At 42.3% G+C, this 21,308-nt stretch overlaps 1 pseudogene; it reads left to right on the plus strand.

Moving 5' to 3' along the window:
• The first annotated feature begins 329 nt into the window (after window positions 1-329).
• Window positions 330-12,467, plus strand: LOC132491669 (spermatogenesis-associated protein 31D1-like; annotated as a pseudogene).
• The last annotated feature ends 8,841 nt before the right edge of the window (window positions 12,468-21,308 follow it).

Here is a 21,308-nt window from a genome sequence, read left to right on the forward strand (position 1 = left end):
ATTTCGCTCAGCTTAGTAATTACCTTGTGTTAGTCTAGCTCAAAGTTGTTTTTCTCTTAACGGCTTAAGAGAGCCATTCAAATGCTTTGATTCTAGTAATAAAAGTTTTAATGGGCAAGGCAGGTGAATGCCCATGTAATGTTTAGCCTATTAAACTGGCCATATCCAAAGCTTATGCAGAGTAAATTCTTACTAGGGACTCTGAATAAGGGCAGATCAACGTGGACAAAAGCTTGAGAAAATAAGAGAGCTAAAGTAAGTCTGGGAATGTCCTTCCTCTCTCCAACTAAGATCCCGATTATAGTGGACATTTATTTTTGCCTTCTTTCATGGCGAGGGGGGAAGAGCTCCCCAAAGTCTCCCTGTGTGCTTCCAGAATGTTGATTCACCCGCAGGCTTCACAGTGGACCATGTATATGAGACCACGGTTTCTCAGACTATCTGTGGTGAAGGACCAGTTTGCTTCATCTCCCACACCCCCATCCACTGTGGACTGGTACTTGTATAAAATATAGTAAAAATGAATCACTGGAAAAATGACACACGAACTATGACATACAAAATATAAGCCTCAGTTTTTATTATTAAATTTAATGACTCTCTCAAATTGCAGTACAAGTTTCTAACCATCCTCAGTTTCTATACTTACCTTTTTTTTTTTTTAACATCTTTATTGGAGTGTAATTGCTTTACAATGGCGTCTTAGTTTCTGCTGTATAACAAAGTGAATCAGCTATACATATACATATATCCCCATATCTCCTGCCTCTGGCATCCCCCTCCCACCCTCCCTATCCCAACCCTCTAGGTGGCCGCAAAGCACCGAGCTGATCTCCCTGTGCTATGTGGCTGTTTCCCACTAGCTATCTGTTTTACATTTGGTGGTGTATATATGTCCATGCCACTCTCTCACTTCATTCCAGCTTACCCTTCCCCCTCCCCGTGTCCTCAAGTCCATTCTCTGTGTCTTTATTCCTGTCCTGCCCCTAGGTTCTTCAGAACCACTTTTGTTTGTTTAGATTCCGTATCTATGTGTTAGCATATGGTATTTGTTTTTCTCTTTCTGACTTACTTCACTCCGTATGACAGACTCTAGGTCCACCCACCTCACTATAAAGAACTCAATTTCGTTTATTTTTATGGATGATTGTCTAAACTTATCTTGTTGTAGATGGTAACAAAAATGTGGAAACAGGCATTGGTCCACGGACCACACTTTGAGTAGCACTGACCTAGACTAGGCCAGTAGTATTCTCTGGTTCCCAGTAATTATTTCATGGGTGTTCTTATGACCTGAGCTGGTCCCAGTCACTTGAATGTTGGGACTTTGGTTGAGAAACTGGGACAACAATTCTGTTTTTCCTGGCTGGATGCCACTTTGGGACTATAAGAGAAGTGGCTTGAGAATGAGTCAACACCAAGAAAGCAGAACCAAGAGGTAGCAAGTCAGAAACTGAATCTGCTCCTGTGTTATAGAGAAATAGAAGCCAATAAATTAAAAATTTTGCTCAAGCTAGAATTCATTAGGTTTTCTATCATCTGCAAGAGAAAGAGTCCTATGTGATATAATTTGCATGTTTCCCCCTAACTCTCAGTCACCTTGCCAGTCATCTTTCCAAAACAGAGATCTGGGAATGCCATTCTTCTGGTTATGAAAACCTTAGCTTCCCACTCCCTTGGTCCAGAGTTCAGGCTTCTTAAACTGTCATTCAAAGTCATTCACAGTTGAGTCCCCTTCTTTCTCAGCCTAATTTTTTTTGCTACTCTCATCCTCAGACACATGCCCAATGCTTTAGTGTGACCACACATGCACTTTTATATATGTAATAGGTTTGCTCATGTTCACTTTGGCTGGATTGCACTTTCTCTTCCCACACCCTCCTCTGATTTTCTAAGAATAGGAACTTGAGAACATAAGGTGTTCATTACTTTTAAATGTTAAGCATTATGCATCACCATCATTCCTGCTGACTCAAGGGCTAATTTTGAGAGTGTTGGCAGGAGGGCAAATTGATGCACCCAGACATTTGACAAAAACTGCATTTAGACTCCAAAGCTTTCATTTCACAGGGAGTCTGATATGGTTATATTACCAAAATCTCAGAAAACAACAAACTTAGACAAAGTGTGACTTTAAGTTATTGCAAAAATGAATAAGCAAGAAATGAAAACATATGTCTGCAGCAAAATGTGTACACAGATGTTCATAGCAGCTTTATTCATAATAGCTGAAAGTGGAAACAAACCAAATGTTCATCAGCTGATCAGTGTATAAACAAAATGTGGTGTATCCATAAAATGAAATATTACTTGCCATGAAAAGAAGTGAAGTGCTGATACATGTAACAACATGGACTAACCTTGAAAACATTATGCTAAGTGAAAGAAGCCAGATATAAAAGGCCACATATTGTATAATTCCATTTATATGCATGTCTGGAATTGACAAATCTATAGAGAAAGTCGATTCGTGGTAAGCTAGGGCTGGGGAGAGTGATGAGATTGAAGGGTGAGGGCTAGGGGGAACAGAGTTTCTTTTCTAGAGTGATGAAAATGTTCCCAAATTGATTGTAGTGATGGATGCACAACATTGTGAATATACTAAAAGTCATTGAACTGTACACTTTTAATGGGTGAATTATATGGTATGTGAATTATGCCTCAACGTGTTTTTTTAAGAAAAAGAGTTTATAGGAGCTTTATTCATAGGTGCCAAAACTGGGAAGCAAAAAGACGTCTAAGGTGAATGGATAAATCAACTGTGGTACATCCAGACAACTGAATAGTATTTATTCAGCACTGAAAAAATGAGCTATTAAGCCATGAAAATACATGCAGAACCTTAAATGCATATCACTAAGTGAAAGAAGCCAATCTGAAAAGGCTACCTACACACTGTATCATTTCAACTATATGACATTCTGGAAAAGGCAAAACACTGGAGACAGTAAAAAGATTGGTGGTTGCCAGGGGTTAGGGTGGAGGGTGCAGTGAAGAGGCAGAGCACAGAGGATTTCCAGGGCAGTGAAACTACTCTGTGTGATACTACAATGGTGGAGACATGTCACTATACACTTGTCTGACTCACGTAAACTATGGGCTCTGGGTGATAATGATGTGTCCATGTAGGTATGATTGTAACAAATGTCCCACTCTGGTGCTGCATTTTTTTTTTTTAATTTCCTTCCTCCCTCCCTCCCTCCTTCCCTCCCTCCCTTCTTTCCTTTCCTTTCCTTTCCTTTCCTTCCTTTCTGCTGTGTTGGGTCTTCTTTGCTGCGCGCAGGCTTTCTCTAGTTGCAGTGAGCGGGGGCTACCCTTCGTTGCGGTGCATGGGCTTCTCATTGCAGTGGCTTCTCTTGTTGCAGAGCACGGGCTCTAGGTGTGTGGGCTCCAGTAGTTATGGCTTGCGGGCTCAGTAGTTGTGGCTCACAGGCTCTAGAGCACTGCCTCAGTAGTTGTGGTGCACAGGCTTAGCTGCTCCGTGGCATGTAGGGTCTTCTTGGTCCAGGGATCGAACCCATGTCCCCTGCATTGGCAGGCGTAACCACTGCACCACCAGGGAAGTCCTGGTGCTGGATGTTGATAGTGGGAGAGGTTGTGTGTGTGTGTGGAGGCGTGTTGGGGGGGGTCAGATGGCATATGGAAGCTCTGTGTTTTCTGCTCAGTTTTGTTGTGAACCTTAAACTGCTCTAAAAATTAAAGTCTAAAGAAAGAAGCAAAGGAGGGTGAGGAGGAAGGGGGTGAGGAACAGGAAGAGGGCCAGGGCAAGGGCGGAGAGGAGGAGGAGGTGACCTCACAAGGCCCATCTCAGTTGGCACCACGTCTGAAATTTTCCCTGCCTCTCTCTCGTCTCCCTCCTGGCGGAAGAATTCATTGCTCTTTCATCTGTATTTTCATTGTGTTCTTATTCCTACTTCTTTTATAGTTCATATCACTTTATTATACTTGTTTGCAGGCCTTACTTACTGAACTATGACCTGCCTGAGGGCAGAGGCAATGCCTTATTTTCTTGATATTTCTACTAGAAATACTACATGGTAGAGTTCAATGAAAGTGTGGTGTGTGTATGAACGAAGAACATCTTAAAGCGGCAGTGTTCAGTTCAGTTTTAAAGGATTCTACTCTAGACTAATCTGTTGTTCTTCAGGCTTCTGGTAACCTAAAAGAAGCTCCCTCTACGTGGCTCATCCCTGGGACCGTGGCCAGGGTGTGAGCGAGAGCACTGAGGACATGTGACCATCCTAGACGAACGACTTATCCCTACTGAGTCTCCTCCAACAGGCAGCGTACTATTCTAGTAGAGCTTTTGGAAACTACTCTTTCTTGGGGATCATCTAACCATGTGCAGCCTGCAATGTGGGACCAGACTTCTGTGTAGTGACGAAGGTCAACTGGGAAGATGTCACTGGGCGGAGAGGAGACGCTCTCACTCTGCTGAAAGCCACCACTGCCACCTCAGGAGGGCCGCCTGAAATGCTCTGCTGAGAGCTTTAGTACAAGGCTTTGGGGTCAGATATATGTAAAATGTGTGACGTGTGCTCCGGGGAGGGAAGACATTTTAAGCTTTTATTATTCATTTATACCTTACTGAGAATCATATGTAATAGAGTTCTTGAAAGTAGGTTTTAAGAGGGCAATAGAGAACACTTACCAAGATACTGGTGCTAAGAATGCAAAGGAAAAGGTACCTAAGAGGTGATAGGATGCCAAAAATAGCTTTTCTTTACTTCCCAAATTTGGCCTCATTTAATGGATAAAGTGAATATTCTCAATCACAGAACCACTTTAATTTTAGTACCAGGGCATACTTTTTAAGAAGTCACTTATTTATATTGTTTAAAATAGTAGCATTGAGAATGTGGGGAATTTAGTAGGCAGGGCTCTACTACTTACTTGCTGAACCATCTAAGGAAGTTTCTTCCCGTCTCTGAACTTCAGTTTTATTTACTGATAAAATGGGCACAATAATACCTGTACTGTTTACATCACAGGATGTTTGTGAAAATCCACTGAGATCGCTGAAAGCAAAATGTTTTATAAATTAGACAAATAAATTTATAATTTATAATTGATGTTAGTCTAGGAAGGATAAGTGCTGTGAACTTCTGCTACTAAATACCAATGGAGTTTATTTGTGGTTGGTACAAAAAAAAAAAAAAGCAAAGAAAAGTGCTGTACATCTAGTCCTTTGTTTCTTTCAATTTTGAAGGAGCTCTACCAGGTTCTGAAAAGGAATCTTATTAACATTTTGGGAAAAGCCTTTTTATTGAAACTTCTTGTAAGTTTTACACGCAAGGCACACACATGTATGTAAGGATATCTAGCCAACATGTGCCCTGTTAAAAGAGAAAAGCTCTTCTGTAACCATCTTCTCCAAGGATCGTTAATTTGTATCAGAAAATTGGAGAGGCATGCAGGGATACCTTCCTAAGGAGCATAAAATGTCTGAGCAGTTATCACCCATAGCATCTGTCCCTTCTCTGATCTATTCCAGAGATCACTTGCCAATTCACAAATGCCATGGAGGACCTCTCCTGTGCGGTTATGTAACTCTTGACCTGTGCAGGGCTTGCCCCTAAAACTGCACCATGAGGTCCTTAAGGACAGAGCCTGCGACTTACAGGTACTTGTGTCTCCTAGTTTCCAGCAGGAAATATTTATTAAATGAAAACTTGGCTGAGGCTGCATATCAAGGTCAGGAGGAAGTGGTGCCTCTTGGCAGATTTTATCCTCAGGGTAGGTTACCTGTTCCTGCATAATTGAAAGAAGACTCTGTGGGTTTGAAGGCTGTCTAACCCTTTCACAGGAGATCAAGTAACTGTGCTAGGCCATGGGTGTCAAATAAAGGGCATCACAGTTTAAGAAAGACATGAGAAATTAGGAGACAGTTCAGAGAACAGCTATCATGAAGATAAAGAGTTTAGAAAGGAAGATGTAGGAAGAGGGGAGGGAAATAGTGGGATTATTTAAACCTGACAAGAGGAGCCTGAAAAAAAGCATGGCAGGTAGTTGATTTTCAAACATTTATGGGGATGATTATGTAGAGCAGAGCTTCTCAACCTTTGTGGCAAGGCACACTTAAGACAAGATGATATTTACAGGGCCCACAAGGATAATCAGGTAAGGCTGCTCAAGACTCGATTCTTCTCTAAGGCTTTGACATTCCTGGGTCCCACCGTGCCACCAGAGGACTTAGCACAGCCTTTGGGTAGTGTTATGGACAGAATATTTGTGTCCTACCAAACTCATATGTTGAAACCCTAAGGCCAATATGATATCATAGTATTAGGAGATGGGGCCTTTGGGAGGTGATTAGGTCACAACAGTGGAGCCTTCATGAATGGAATTAATGCTCTTATAGAAGAGACCTCACAGAGCTCTCTCACCCACTTTTTCTGCAGGGTTGCTGGGAGAAGACAGCTGTTGATGAACCAGGAAGTAGGTCTCACCAGACACAGAATCTGCTGTTGCCTTTATTTCGGACTTCCCAGCCTCCAGAACTATGAGAAATAAGTGTTTGTTGTTTAAGCACCCAGTCTATGGTGTTTTGTTACGGCAGCCCAAACTGACTAGGACAGGGATTTGTGCACATGTTAGAAAATTGATGTCCCCTAGTCAGGGACTGTCTGTATTTTAGGTAGAGTAGGAAGAAGTAGGGTCAAAACAAAAGATGGAAGATTGGAATAAAATGAGAAAACACTTTATTCTTAGATTTGAAAATACCAGATTGGTTTGTCAAAGGGTGTGTGTGTGTGTGTGTGTGTGTGTGTGTGTAGCATGTCCTAAAAGTCTTTATGCAGTTTAAGCTTCACTAACTTCAGAAAAATAAGTGCTACAGACTTATCCTCAAGATCTCGTGAAAGTTTATTTACATTTATTTTATAGTAACTTTAGTTTTGTGAATGTTGAATAATGAATTATTCATTTTAATTATTTGAGTCAGCCCCTCTGACTGAAGATGGTAACGGCTGACTGCAACAAAAAGCAAAATTCCCTATTCAACATTCACAAAGCTGGATAAAAGAACTTTTAAGTTCTTTATAACTGGGTTTGCATAGTGAAAAGATTCTATAGGAAAGATGGATTTAAGGACATATATGATCCTGAGTATAAATGTGTGGGTACAAGCAAAAATTCCAGACAGTATTTCAGACACTTAAGGCAGTGGAATTGGTGAGACCCAAGTCAAGTTTCTATCAAACAGTAGAGGGGACCCAGGTAGTATCTGGGTTACAGATGGGACAAGCAGAAAATTTCATTACCGTAAATATATGAAACCATGAAAGGATGGAGTTGGAAAATAGGATGGCAGGGTAGGGCAGAGGGACCTGGAAGGCCCAGCAGGGGCGGAAGGGGTTGCTGGACTGGTGGGTGGGGGAGGGGCTGTGGACACACCCTCTCCATGTTGTCCCCTCCCCCACACTCAGAAACCCTTTGTGACTCTTCAGTGCTCTGTGATGCAGGCCTGGGACTGCTCAATAACTTCAGTAACTTCAAGCAGCCTTGTGATTCAGAAAACGGAATTCAGAAAATGGAACGCTCTCTCATTTTTGAACAGCTTACTGACCCATGTCCGAGCTGTGACTCAACATCCTTGGATAGTGACCAAAACCTCGTCGTCCTGTGCGGGTTGGGGTTGCTTCTTCTGTTCCTGTGGTACCTGGTACGCTTGCCATTTTCATCTATCTTTAGTAAAACCAAAGACATCCGAAAGGTAAGCAACCCTGGGTGAACCCCCAATGGAGATTCTTTATTGTTGTTTCCATTTCTATTCCCACATTTTAAAATGAGTTTGGTTGGCTCAGAGAGACACCTAAGATGGGATATTCAAGGAGAAGAGAGAACATCACCCTCCTAGGGGAAGAAGCCAGGCAGGGCTAGGGGTTCAGGGGGGACCAAGGCTTGCAGTTGAAGCCCATGGCCCATCTGAGTGTTTGGAGGACTCCAGGATAAAATCCCAAACAGTAATTCTGTGGCCCTGGGTTGGGTTATTTAGAGAGTTTGGGATCTCTGCAGGAGAACAGAGTTCCCCATTGCTTGATCATGCCTCACATTCTCACGTCAGGCATCACTCGACAAAGCCTTCCTTTGTGCTGGGCTGATCAGAGCAGCAATGCTGAGTCTCTGACCATAGGCTGGAGCCTGAGCTCCAGGAAACAGGGTCCTATCTGAGGGACATGGACGTGACTGTTGGCCTCAGATGCTATGCCCTCCTTGGGCAGATGACTTCTGACTGAGAATATCAAGTGTGGACCTCATAGTCGAAAGTCCTTCTTTGAGTTTGTCAAAGAAGAAAAAAATTGAAAGCATTTTAAACCTTTAAAATTGATAAAAAGAAGGAACATAAAGTTCTGTTAATTAAAATAGAGTCATATTATTCATGGATAATGAATATCTGAGTTTCCTAGAGAAGAGTGAGAGAAATGAGCCCCAGCCCTTCATTCTTTTCTTTTGTTCTCAGCATCAGGGCAGAGCCAAGAGGAGAAGGAAAGGTGGAACACCAAAAGGTAAGGTTCTGCCTATCCCACCTGAACTCTCCAAGGGTGACCCTTCCTGCCTTTTCCATGAGATCCAAGGTCCCTGATCTCTGAGGATGTCAACTACTAGGTACAGTTTCTCTCAGAGACCAGAGTTCTCAGAGGAGAGGCTTGTGGGAAGGCAGTCAGAGCCTGAGACACTTCTCAGATTCCCTGCTCTGCTCATCGCTGGGCATGAAGCAGTGACGGACCTGGGCAATGGGTGTTTCCCAACAGGTGGCCAGGTGAGATGTCAAGAGTCAGAACTTCTGTGTCCTGACTTTGTAAAAGTCCTTTGACTTCCTGGATGATCAGATCCCTCTCTAAGGCCACACTGATCTCTGGGCTTCACATGGTGGTTTTGAGCATCACATGAGATAAAATGCATGTGAAAGTACTTTACAAGAAGCAACATACACATGTTAATATCACTGACCATTTGACCTCATCTACTAATTCTTGGGTCGTTCAGAGTCTAATATCCCAAGGGTTTCCCATAAGGAAACTCCTTTATTATACCTATGCTTCTACCTTCATTACATATAACCCACTCTCCTGGTTTCTCAGGTTGGAGATGTCACCAGACAGAAACAGAGGAGAAAACGCAGCTGATTTCTATTCTGAAAAGGTGACTCTTTCCCCTTCTTTCCTGATCCCCCCTTAGCATGTTCTATGCAATTCCAGGGATTCAGTGCAACCTGCTGTAGTCATGGCAGGGGGTAGCATAGGAATGAGTATGGGATGAAGGCCTTGAGGTGAGGGCTACTGAGCATGTTGTGAACTCATGGATGTGGAGCAATGTGAAGGGGCAGCAGGCTTCCAGTGACCCCACCCCTGCCAGGCCAGCAGGTCCCCCTTTCCTTGTTCTGGTCCTGGTTGCACCTTTGTACTTCCTGTCTTCTGCAGCACCCTGGGCCGGCACAATGACATCACCCGCTTGCGTCAACTCTTATGTCCAGACCCCTTCTGTGAGGTGTGTAATAATGCAACTGCTGAGGTCAGTCGGCTGCTACTCCCAGAGGCCCTGGAAGATTCTACTTCCTCTGTGTCCCCGTTGGCTTCCACAGCTTCTGTGACTGAGTCATCGTTTACTCTGTCCCCTGCCTTCTCAACAGTCCCTCCAAGGGACCTAACACCAGCCTCTCATCTTGAGCCTACCACACTGCCCACCTCCGTTCTCTCCCCTAACCCAATGACCCCCTTAGTTGACTCTTTTTCACCCTCCCCATTGGGTCATTCTCTGGCACCAGAGCCTTTTCCTTCCTTGGATTCTAAATTCCCTGTGGACTACTCCCCACCCCAACCCCTTGCCTTTCCCCGTCTCCTACCACATGACACTCAGACAGCAGGTCCTGTTCTCCCACGAGAGGCCACTTTGTCTCCGGATACCGTTTTCTCTCTTGACCCCACCCTTTCCCAAGATATCAACCCCTTATCAGATTTGTCCCAGGCAATGAATCACCCCGATTCTTTTGCTTGTCATCATGCACCACCAGCTCTGTCTGTTTCACCACAGCCAGACTGCACTTTATCTGTCACTCAATCTAAATCAATTGCCATCTTACTGAAGCCTGTTCCTGAGAACTCACTTCCAGAAAGCCCTGGTGTAATGTGCCAGCTAGAGGAAGATGTGGGGAAAGATCTGGGACACAGCCTAGAGAATGGCCCAAAAGATCACCTGTTGAATGACCTAAAGAGCTCTTCAGGTAAGGATCTGGGGTATGACTCTGAGAAAGACCTAAACAGTCAGATGGTGAGTCTCTCAGAGAAAAATTCAAGGGTGTCAGCAAAGAGCCTAAGTTGGAGACAACTTGAAAATGTCCTAAAAGTACATTTGAGCAAGAAGTTGGAGGACATACATGAGGGTCGGCTCCCTGAGACTGTGCGTAATTCATGGCATGCTATCAAGCAAACATTGCTTCTTTCTGTGAAATCCCACACCCAAACAAAACAGAGAAGATTGCCATCATCAGTGGGTGAGGCATACCCCCGAATACCTTCCAGGACCTGACTTTTGTTGATTCCAGTCCACAACAGATGCTGGAAGCCCATATTAAAAGGTTTCATATGAGGATGTTGTGGGCCCTTCCCCGCAAGGTCCTTGAATCCATACAGATCTTTAAATTGAAAGATGCTTCATGCCAGTCCTTGTCTCATGCCAACTTGCCCTCCTCAACCAATGTGATTTCTGAGGCAGACTCCAAATCTGGGAGCTTCAAGTCCTTGAGAGGAAGCTCTGCATCTCTCCATGGAGACAAAGTGGGAACAACAAATTCAGCCCCTGACCTGGATCGTTCTCTCCCTGCCACCTCACCTGTGGGCAAAGGAGGACAGAGGGTCCTGAGACAACCACGCTCTGATGTCAACCGTGGGCTGGCAGAGGGTGTTCAGAGAATTAAGGATGCCAGACAGACTCGTCTGCCTGTCTCCCTCTGCATCACAGGGAAAGCAGGTCATAGACAGACTCAACTAGCCAACAGATATCCCCAAAAGCTGCTTGCAAAGCAAGCTGGGGCCAGATATGAGCCGAAGCGTAAGAGTGTGAGTTCCAGTGATAAAGGAGAAATGCAACAGGGCAAAAAGGTGGAGAAGCCAGAACCTGTTTCAATGCCCAGATGGTCTAGGGAGGTATTCACGGCTGAGGAGCTTGATACTCTTCAATTAAAAACTAGTGACATGTTGGCAACTAGCAAGCCAGGGAGCTCCCAAATGATAAATGTGAATGAGAATAAAGTAGAAACTACCGTGACCACTGGAAGCCCCCCACCCAAATTACCAGTTCCCCAAGATCCTAAATCATTAGACCTTAAAGAACAACTGTTCAGTGAGTTGAACTTTAAACTGGAGAACAGGGAGCATAGCCAGGCTCAAGGCCAACCCACTGACACATCCCTTGCTTCAGATAACTTGACTTACGAGGCCTCACTGACTCATGCCCAGGGTGTCTCAGGTGGGGACATGGGAGCTTCCCAGGTGCTGCATGTCCATTTGGAGGACAGAGGAATCAGGATGGAGCAGCAGCAGGAACCTTGGGTCCCTAAGCATGCCTTAAGGAGGTGCCAGGATAAGAATTTCCCACCAACTGCAAAGAGAGTGAGCCCTCTGGAGCCCAAGGCAGAAGAGCTTGATCGAGGGGATAAAGGGTTCGGGACATCCCAACTTAGGAGGAAGAGTTTCCCTACTCAGGAGATGGTACTAGAGAAGACACTTGCGAGCAAGTCTTCCCAGATCCTATCACAGAAGGGACAGCCTCTTCCTGAAGGCCATATCAGAAGAAGAATGAAGCACTTCTTGCAATGGCTTTTTTCTGGGATAAAATACAAAAGGCAAGAAGATGCCCAGGAAAAGGGCAGCCCCATATCAACTGTGCAGAACAGAGGCCTAGTTAAAAGTAGAGCTGCCTTTACTGGGACAACTGAAGCTCAGAAAATCGCGACAGGCATCAGGAAGTTCCTAGATGAGAAACCGGGGTGTCAGTATGCAGTGGATGTCACCTACTCTCAAGAGCCCCTTCCTTCCCCAGTGCAGTTTAGGGAAACTCAGCAAAAGGCGCAAGTGCAGGTCTGGACAGAGCCTGTCCAGGGGCATCCTTTCAACCACAGGGCTCCCTCCTGTAAACTGACAAATATCAAGTCCTGCCATCAAGAAGCTATCTTTGCTGGCCAGAGTTATCCTCCAAGTAGTACAAGACAGATCAGAGATAAGAAGAGACACCGCCAGAAAGTTGTGGCATTCAAGGACCAGCGACTGTGTCACAAACATCCCCCACCAGTGTCCCACAGGGAGCCTGTGCCCCATCCAAGCCCCACCCGCAGGCGTCAAGCTGGCCAGGCACCCACCACTGCGCTCAGCACTGCTGAAGGCCCTGTGTTCAGACATCTGTCTCTACTGTCTAGACAGAAAACACTGCCCCAGAATTTCCAGGGATGAAGACTTCCGATCCAGAAATAACTCCTTCCTTGTAGAGATTATTGATTCTCCCCAATAAATATTTATCTAATAATAGTGTATCTTTTCTGTGTACTGTGTACTGTGCTGGGGGCATGGGTTTTGGGTAACTCAGGGTTTATGTGTAAGGGAAAGGAAGGAGATAGTTCAGCTCTTACTGATTGCTTCCTTTGGCTTTGGCTAAAAGGTGACCAGTCCTCTGGAGTTCTTGCTGAGAAATAGATATTGTGCCCCTTCCACCCCCGCCACCCCACCCCCGCCCCGCCCCAAAGCCAATTTCCTCCCTGATGAAATTTGAGGAGATGGGCTTTGTCTTCTGCTGCTTAGCTTAGCCTTAATGAAAATGTATAGCAGCCCACATCTCCCCCCTCCCTGAATGTTTTATATCCTTTAGAGAAGTAGGGGAGATAGGTCTTTTATACCTGAGGAGCATTAAGTACAGGTATACTTTCTGAAAATAATGCTGAAGAAGAAACAACAGCTTAATCATTATTTAGAACTCAGTGACCAGAGGTTCCTAGAGGGGGCTGAACCCTGAATGGCACTATTTGGGCGGAGGTGCTGCTCTATTGGACCCTGGGCTACTTGCCGTAGTGTCCAGGAACAGCACAGCAGCTGCTTAAGAATCTGTTATGTGGGTCATGTTAATGTATCGGGAGAGCATACTTTAAACTTGACATGGAGGTTTCCTTACTAGAAAGGCACCCTGGGGAAGTGGTTCCCCTCCCGGGGTATTTTTTCAGGCTGCTCAGTTGATGACTGGTTTTTTTTTTGCAGAGGAAAAGCACCACTCAGCTGTCAGTGGTAGGAATGTTGACCAGGCAGCCACCTACCTCCCAGGGTAAAATACAGCTGAGAGTAAGCAAAAGATGTCTTAAAGTGAGTGGGAAAGAAAGAAAAAGTGAAGGGAAAGAATGTCCTTACTGGTGGAACAAAGTTCATGCCTCATCATTCCCATATTCTGACCCTGTCCTGCTCCCCCATTCCTCAATCTGATCCAAGCACCATGTCCTTGAGGCTGACCAGAGAACTGCACGGCACACTGATGCCTTATATCAAAAAGGCATGGGGGTGTCTTTGAGTACTAAAAGAGTATCTCCAAGGATGTCATCAAGATGGCATCCCCCTCTTTGGGGAAGGTGATCATGGTGTTTTCCTTCCATCTATGCTTGATGGGAATATACAAGATATTGCCCGTAGTGTGTACAGTTCACCAATCAAGATGAAGGTGCCACCACTGATATTAATAGCCTTGGTGGAGCCGTGGTACACCTCCCCAGGATACCTGCAGCTCAGGAACCAGAGGTGAGTCCTAGACTATGCACTGGGGTATCAGACATTTGGGGGCCTACCATGGACCTCCTTTTTTTGGCCAAGGCTGCACACATACCCACCCTTACAATGAGGACTAGAGGGAAGGCAACTCTACTTGTACAGACTGGGACTCAAAAATAGGGTGAGTATCCTAGAGAGCACCTGAGGTAGTTTTTCCAGAAAGACTTATGGATACTGGGTGTTAAAACAAAAAAACAAAAATAGATGTCCACTACAGCCTTCTCTCACTACTTTTATTTTCTTATCCAGAGTTATGACATTGATCCTACAATATCTGAAGCTTATGGTCACACAGAGAAGGCAGATTCCGTGGAGCCCCCGGGAGAGGGACAATAGGTGGGCGGGGGCCCAGGGTGGGGAACATGAAGAGGTGAGGAGTGGTGGAGGGCTCTAACCTCCATGTGGATAGACCTATCAGTAACCCAGCTTCCCTGTTCCTACATCATCTCATTTTTACTTCCATTCCAGTGCAGTCACTGCCACACTGTAGAGCTTATTACCAGGAACACTTCTGCCATCTGGAATAATACAGTCTGACATTCCACCCTTTGGCCTCATCCTCCATCCTCCCAGCTTATATACTACTTGTTAATTTTTCAACTTTAGGTCGTTTTTCCACTTACTCTTCCTCTATCCACCAAGCTCTTGTTTTCTTTTTCTCTCTCTCCAAGGTAGGCTTGGTGGTCTATCAGGTAAGCAACATTTAAAAAGCTCCACTACAAATAGGTCCCATCCAATCACCTTTAATCCTTCCCGTCTGGCAAAATCCCCTATCTCTGCCTTTTCCAGAAATACCTTCCCATAAGTAGCTGATGACTATTGGATTAAATCTCACAATCAAGTCTACTGATGCCATGATAAAGTCAGCCCTCATGCTACCTGGAAATAATGCAGCCATTCCACAAATTCTTATTCCATGCTTACTAACATGTGAACAAAACAAATGGAACTTAGGTCACTGTTTCCTTAGTCCATTTTCTCTCCAGTGCTACTCAAATCTATTTCAAATCTCCTTCACTTTTCTCAAACTTAGGCCATCTCCACTTGCTCAGCAGATGTGCCAAACCACCATTCACAGAGGAACTAGAAATCATGAGATGGGAAATTTTCATCAAAATCCTTGAAAAAAAAAATTTCCTATTCCTCCTTTCCTTCTTCCTTCCTGTTATATGGAAAGAAGTTTCTTTCCCAACGTCAAAGGAATTACACTTCCTGAAATTTCCTTATTGAGAGATAGCTAAACTCTAGTCTTGATGGACTGATCACCCTGGCCAGGTATCCTTTTGCTCCCTCCCTCTCCTTATGAGTCACTCTACATCTTTTATTATTTTTAAAGCTTTTTAGTAAAAAATGTTTAAACATGCACGAAAGCAGACAGAACAATGTAACCTCCCATACACCCCTCACCCAGCTTTCACAGTTATCATTTGACATGTGTGATACATCCCATCTTTTACACTATGATTAAAGTGTAAAAGCCCATTTAAACATCTTGTCATCTATCTCTTAAGACATATGCTATGTGCCCATGTCAGAGCTCTCACATTTCTTTGATACTTATCACCTGTGGTACACAGTTATTCACAACAGATGTACACAGCATTGGTGACAAAAAAGCATTGTGCTTTAGAGGCTCTGGCAATCAGTTCTGCTCTGCCTTTTAGTCAACCCCAAGGAGTCATTTGAATGAATTCCTCCCTCAACCCCATATAAGAAGTAATCTTACAGGTCAAATTCAGTGCACAATATTGCTTTCCCTTAATCACACAGTAACTATAACATGCAGAGAGAATAGAAGTAGTAAACTGTGCATGTTGATAAAGACTTGACATTACTATATGTGTTTTCAAATATTTACAAGAAAATATTTTTCCTGTCACATAGTTAAAATGAGCTATTGTGTTCCGAGTTAAACACAGTAGATAAAACACACTTGTTTATCTTCTCTCTTTCCCCAAATGCCATTAAAAGCAAGAGTAGATGAAAAAAAAAGTAAGAGTTGGTGAAAAGAGGTTCAACATCTCTAGCCATCAGGGAAATGAAAACCAAAGCCACTATGATCTAACACTTCACACACACAAGAATGACTAGAAACACAAAGTCAGATTAAAACAAGTGTTGGCGAGAATGCGGAGAAACTGGAACCCTGATACACTGCTTGTGGGAATGAAAAATGGTGCAGCTGTTTTGGAAAACAGTCTGGCAGCGCTTCAAAATGTTAAACATAGAATTACTATGTGACCCAGCAACTCCACTTCTAGGTATATCCTCAAGAGAAATGAAAACATATGTCCACACAAAAACTTGTAAACAAATGTTCATAGCAGTATTATTCATAAGAGTTAAAAGGCAGAAACAACCCAAATGTCCATCAACTGATGAATGGGTAAATAAAATATGGTATATCCATGCAGTGTAATATTTTTGGCATTAAAAAGCACTGATACATGCTACAACATGGCTGAACCTTGAAAACATGCTAAGTGAAAGAAGCCAGTCACAAATAACCACGTATGACTCCATTCATGTGAAATATTCAGAATAGGGAAGCCAAGAGAGGACAGAAAGTAGATTAATGGTTGCTTAGAGCTGGGAGATGAAGGGTGGCGGGTAATAGCTAAAGGTTACGGGGTTCTTTCTGAGGTCATGAAAATGTTTTTAAAATTGTGATGCACATATCTGTGAGTATACTAAAAATCCTGGAATTACACACTTTAAATGAGTAAATTGTATGGTATGTGAACTATATCTCAATGAAACTATTCAAACAAAGGATTTAAAAAGAATAAGTGCTTAAGGATGACTAGAAGGAGAGAGGATACAACAAAAGATGTCAACACATTTTTGGAAGATGGAAATCTGGTGGAGGAATGGTAACTGGCGAGCAGAGCAGACGAAGTGCTGGCAAACCAATTCACACCACAATACGCCAGAAGACGGATGACCTGGTGGCACCAGATCAGAAAAATTAGGGGTTCCATGCTGTAAACACGTTGATTTTTTTCCTTCTTTTTTTTTGTATTGTGTTTAATTTAAAAACATTTGTTGGTTGGGAGGGTGTGGTGCTCTTCTTCAGCATTTTGTAAAATCCTGTTGAAATGTGCAGAGGGTCCCAGGTTTCTTGCCTGGGACAGAATGTGAGATAACTTTTGAAGCTGGCATTACACATTTCTGGGGTTTGGGTATGGTGATGGTGGTAGCTGCAAGAATCAAAGGCAGAAATCCCAAAGTTTAGGTAAAATCCAGGGCAGCAGCCAATGGTCCATTTTTAAAATGTATTTATTTGAAAATAACTATACTTGTGGAAAAGATGCATGGATGGTAAAAACTATGTACCCTTTATCCAGACTTACCTACTAACATTTTGACCCATTTGAGATCTCTCTCCTCTCTCTGTCTCCTTCCCTTCCTGCCTCCACTCTCTCTATATATGAATACGTGCACACACACACATATATGAAAAATATGCATACATTTCTGAATATTTGAAAATACATTTCATGCACCATGCACCTTCTCCTTGAATATTTCATTGTGTATTTAAGAAAAAGAAGATTCTCTTACATACAGTACAGTTAGTTTTCCCCTTCAGTAAATTTAACAATGACATAAAACTTTTAACTAATCTCCCATTCATATTCCATTTTTGTCAATTTATTGAGTAATGTCCTTTGTGGCTTTTTTTCAAAACCTCCATTACAGGATTCAGAATCACAGACTGCATTTAGTTGTCATGTGTTTTTAGTCTCCTTTAATCTGGATCAGTGTTTCTCAGTCTTTCTTTTTTTATGACAAGGCTACTTTTTGAAGAATATATTTGATGTGTCATTTTTATGACCCCTTCTATCCTGGAAATTCTTTTGGTGGAGCTTATATTGCTCAGACTTTAGAGGATGTTTTTACAGTTGTGAATCCTAGGGACCTCAGGGACAGTCAGGACCAAACTTTCTATAAAAAAAAAAAAACAATACCAGAGATACAAAGATATGTGGAGGGGTTTTTCTGAACAGATACACCTCCTGCAGTCAAGGGAGGAAGGTATGTGAGATGGAGTGGGCTTGAAATGGACCCTCCTTTTGGGTACAGACAACAGTGGAGCTGTGGATGCAGGAGAAGACAGGTAAAGAAAGGAGCTGTCATTACTAGTATCCTCCTCATAGGGGAGGGAGAGAATTAGGTATCTGGGGTCAAGACTGATTCATCAGACTCAATGAGGGAATACAGGCAAGCAAAGTAAGGAAATGACACAGCTTAATTTCAGCAGTTTATAATCTAAATAATGAAGGCACAAGGGCTACAACTATTAAATGACTAGCACGGGGAGATGAAATAAATACATATACACATCAACAAAAATGACATCATTGTTTAAAAAGGTATGGAGATGCCAACAGGAATTTTGGTGGCAAGTAAGAAAGTAGATGGGGAAAAAAATCATAAAACTTTTCATAGAAGAAGTAACCATGAGTGTGATTCAAAAAAGCTAAAACGTATTGCTAAATATTGTGCTCATTAGAAGTTATGTTAAAGAGAAGCCCACTCCTTAAATCAGGGTGTGGTTGATCCTTCGGGTTGTGTTCTGTAAAATGAAGAAAAAAATTTTAAATCTTTTGAGAGGGATTTTTCAGAAGAGGGAGCAAGCAGCAGGATGAGACACTGTATGGCTGGAGGAGGCTAGATTTGAGAACCTTAGGGGGCTAAATAGCCTAAGAGGGATTTTAGGAAAAAAAGAACTACTAAAGCTTTTTAAGTTGTTTGCCATAGGTTCATGGGTGTGCCATGCCCTTGTTTCCCTTTTTGTCATGCTTCCTGTTCACTGGTACAGGCTACTCTGCACTCTTACACTTTTTGGTGAATGTGAATTCTTTTGAGGAGATAAGGGGGCGTATATTTCTTCTGACTACGTTTCTGGCTTCATACAGGTGAGAACACATTATGTATGAGGGGAAGCTGTAGTTGAAGACTTGGAGGTAAAAATCCCTCGGCATAGAAGAGTTTTAAATATTATGTGGGGTCCAAAGGTAGATCACCAAGCAGTAAAAGGGTCTCAGGTAATATCTGGGTAACGTGTGGAATAAATAGAAATTTTCACTAAGGTAAATATATGGTATGTAAATGTGTGGGTTGGAAGGTGGGTTAGAGGTATCTAAAGGGCCCTGGAGGGATGGATAGATCTGCTGGGTTGGATGGTGGGGGAAGGATTGTGGGTTTCTCTCTCTTGTGTTGTCCCCTCCCCCACCCTCAAGAACCTTTGGTGTTTACGCTTAACCTCTGTAATGTGGGCGTAGAACTCTAGTCTAGAATGTGCACTTTCAATGCCCAGATGCTTGAGGCAGCAATGCACTTCTCATGATCTGGACCATCTTCTTTGTCTGAGGAGCCTTACTGCACCATGGCTGAGCTCCAGCTCAACTTCCTAGGTTTTCCCATCCTTGCGTTTGTGTATTGGGTGGGGTTCCTTCTTCTGGCACTGTGCTACCTAAGGAGGAATTCATGTTTCCCAATATTTTGGAAACAGGGAGAAATCGATCAGGTCAGCAAACCAGAGTCCCTCAAAGATATTAAATCTTTTCAAATAGATGCATTCAATGGTATCAGTTTCCCTCTAAGTACTGCTTTTTCTGCAGCTCACACATTTTGACAAGTTGTATTTTAATTTTCATTTAGTTTAAAATATTTTTTCTCTTGATATTTCTTCCTTGACCCATGTTTTAGTAGCATGTTGTTTACTCTCCAAACATTTTGGCATTTCCAGCTATTTTTCTGTAATTGATTTCTAGTTTAAGTCCATTATGGTCTGAAAATATACTTTGTATGATTTCTATTTTATATTTGTTAAGGTGTGTTTTGTGGCCCAAAATGTGGTTTATTTTGGTCAGTGCTCCATGTGTGCTTGAGAAGAATGCATATTCTGTTGTTGGATGAAGTATTCTACAAATGTCAATTAGATCAAGTTGATTGATGGTGCTGTTTAGGTCAACTATATCCTTACTGATTTTCCGCCTGCTGAACCTGTCCATTTCTCATAGAGGGGTGTTGAAGTCTCCAAAAATAACAGTGGATTCACCTAATTCTCCTTGCAGTTGGACCAGTTTTTGCCTCACATATTTTGACAGTCTGTTGTTAGATTGTACACGATAAGGATTCTTGTGTCTTCTTGGAGAGTTGACCCCTTTGTTGTTATGTACTGCCCCGCTTTATCCCTCATAACTTTCCTTGTTCTGAAGCCTGCTTTGTCTGAAATTAATATAGTTCCTCCTGCTTTCTTTCATCAGTGTTACCATGGTACAGTTTTCTCTTTCCCTTTACTTTTAATCATCTGTGTCTTTATATTTAAAGTGGGTGTTTTGTAGACAACAAATAATTGGATCTTGTTTTATCCACTGACAGTCTGTCTTTTAATTGGTGAATTTAGAACACTTACATTTAGTGATTTTTTTTATATAGTTGGATTAATATCTGCCATATCTGTAACTGTTTAGTATTTATTATGTGTATTCTTTTTTTCTTCTTCTCTTTTTCTGCCTTTTCTGATTTTAAACAAGCACTTTATATGATTCCATTTCTCTCTTCTCTTAGCATGTCAAGTATTCTTTAAAAAATATTTTCATGGTTGCCCATGAATTTGTAATATACATTTACAACTAATCTAAGGCTACTTTTATATAGAACATTATACCACTTCATAGGTAGTGCAGGTTCCATTATAACAGAGTTCCCAATTCCTCCCTCCTGTCCCTTGTAACACTGATGTCATTTATTTCACTTATCCATGTACTATAATCACCCAATACACTATCATTAGTATTATTAGGTCAACTGAGAATAAGAAAAATAAAAGTTTTGTTTTACCTTCATTTATTCCTTCTTTTCCCTTCCTTTATGTAGAGCTGAGTTGTCCTTTTCCTTCTCCTTGAAGAACTTTTTAAACATTTATTCCAGGGCAAATCTGCTGATGATGAGTATCTCAGTTTTTGTTTGAGAAAGTTTTTATTTCTCCTTCACTTTTGAAGGATAATTTCACTAGACACAAAGTTCTAGGGTGATTTTTTTTCTTGCAACACTTTAAATATTTCAATCAATTCTCTTCTTGCTTGCATGGTTTGTGATAAGCCCATAATTCTTATCCTGGTTCCTTTAGAGGCAGGATATTACTTTCTTCTGTATTCTTTCAAGATTTTATCTTTCAGCTTCCTACAGTTTTAATAAAATATGTCCAGGTATAGACGTTCTTCGTATTTATATGCTTGGTGTTCTCTGAGATCCCACAATCTATGGTTAATCCGTCATTAATTTTGGAAAATCCTGGGCTGTTATTTCTTCAAATATTTCTTATTCTCTCTTCTCTCTTTCTTCTCCTTTTGGTATTTCAATTACATGTCTATTACACATTTTGAAACTGTCTCACAGTTCTTGGATATTCTGAGTTAAAGGTTTTTTAAAAATTCTTTTTCTCTTTGCATTTCAGTTTGCAAAGTTTCTACTGACATATTTTCAAACTCACTTACT

Source organism: Mesoplodon densirostris, chromosome 6 (genome assembly GCF_025265405.1).
Source record: "Mesoplodon densirostris isolate mMesDen1 chromosome 6, mMesDen1 primary haplotype, whole genome shotgun sequence".
Classification (NCBI taxonomy): Eukaryota; Metazoa; Chordata; class Mammalia; order Artiodactyla; family Ziphiidae; genus Mesoplodon; species Mesoplodon densirostris.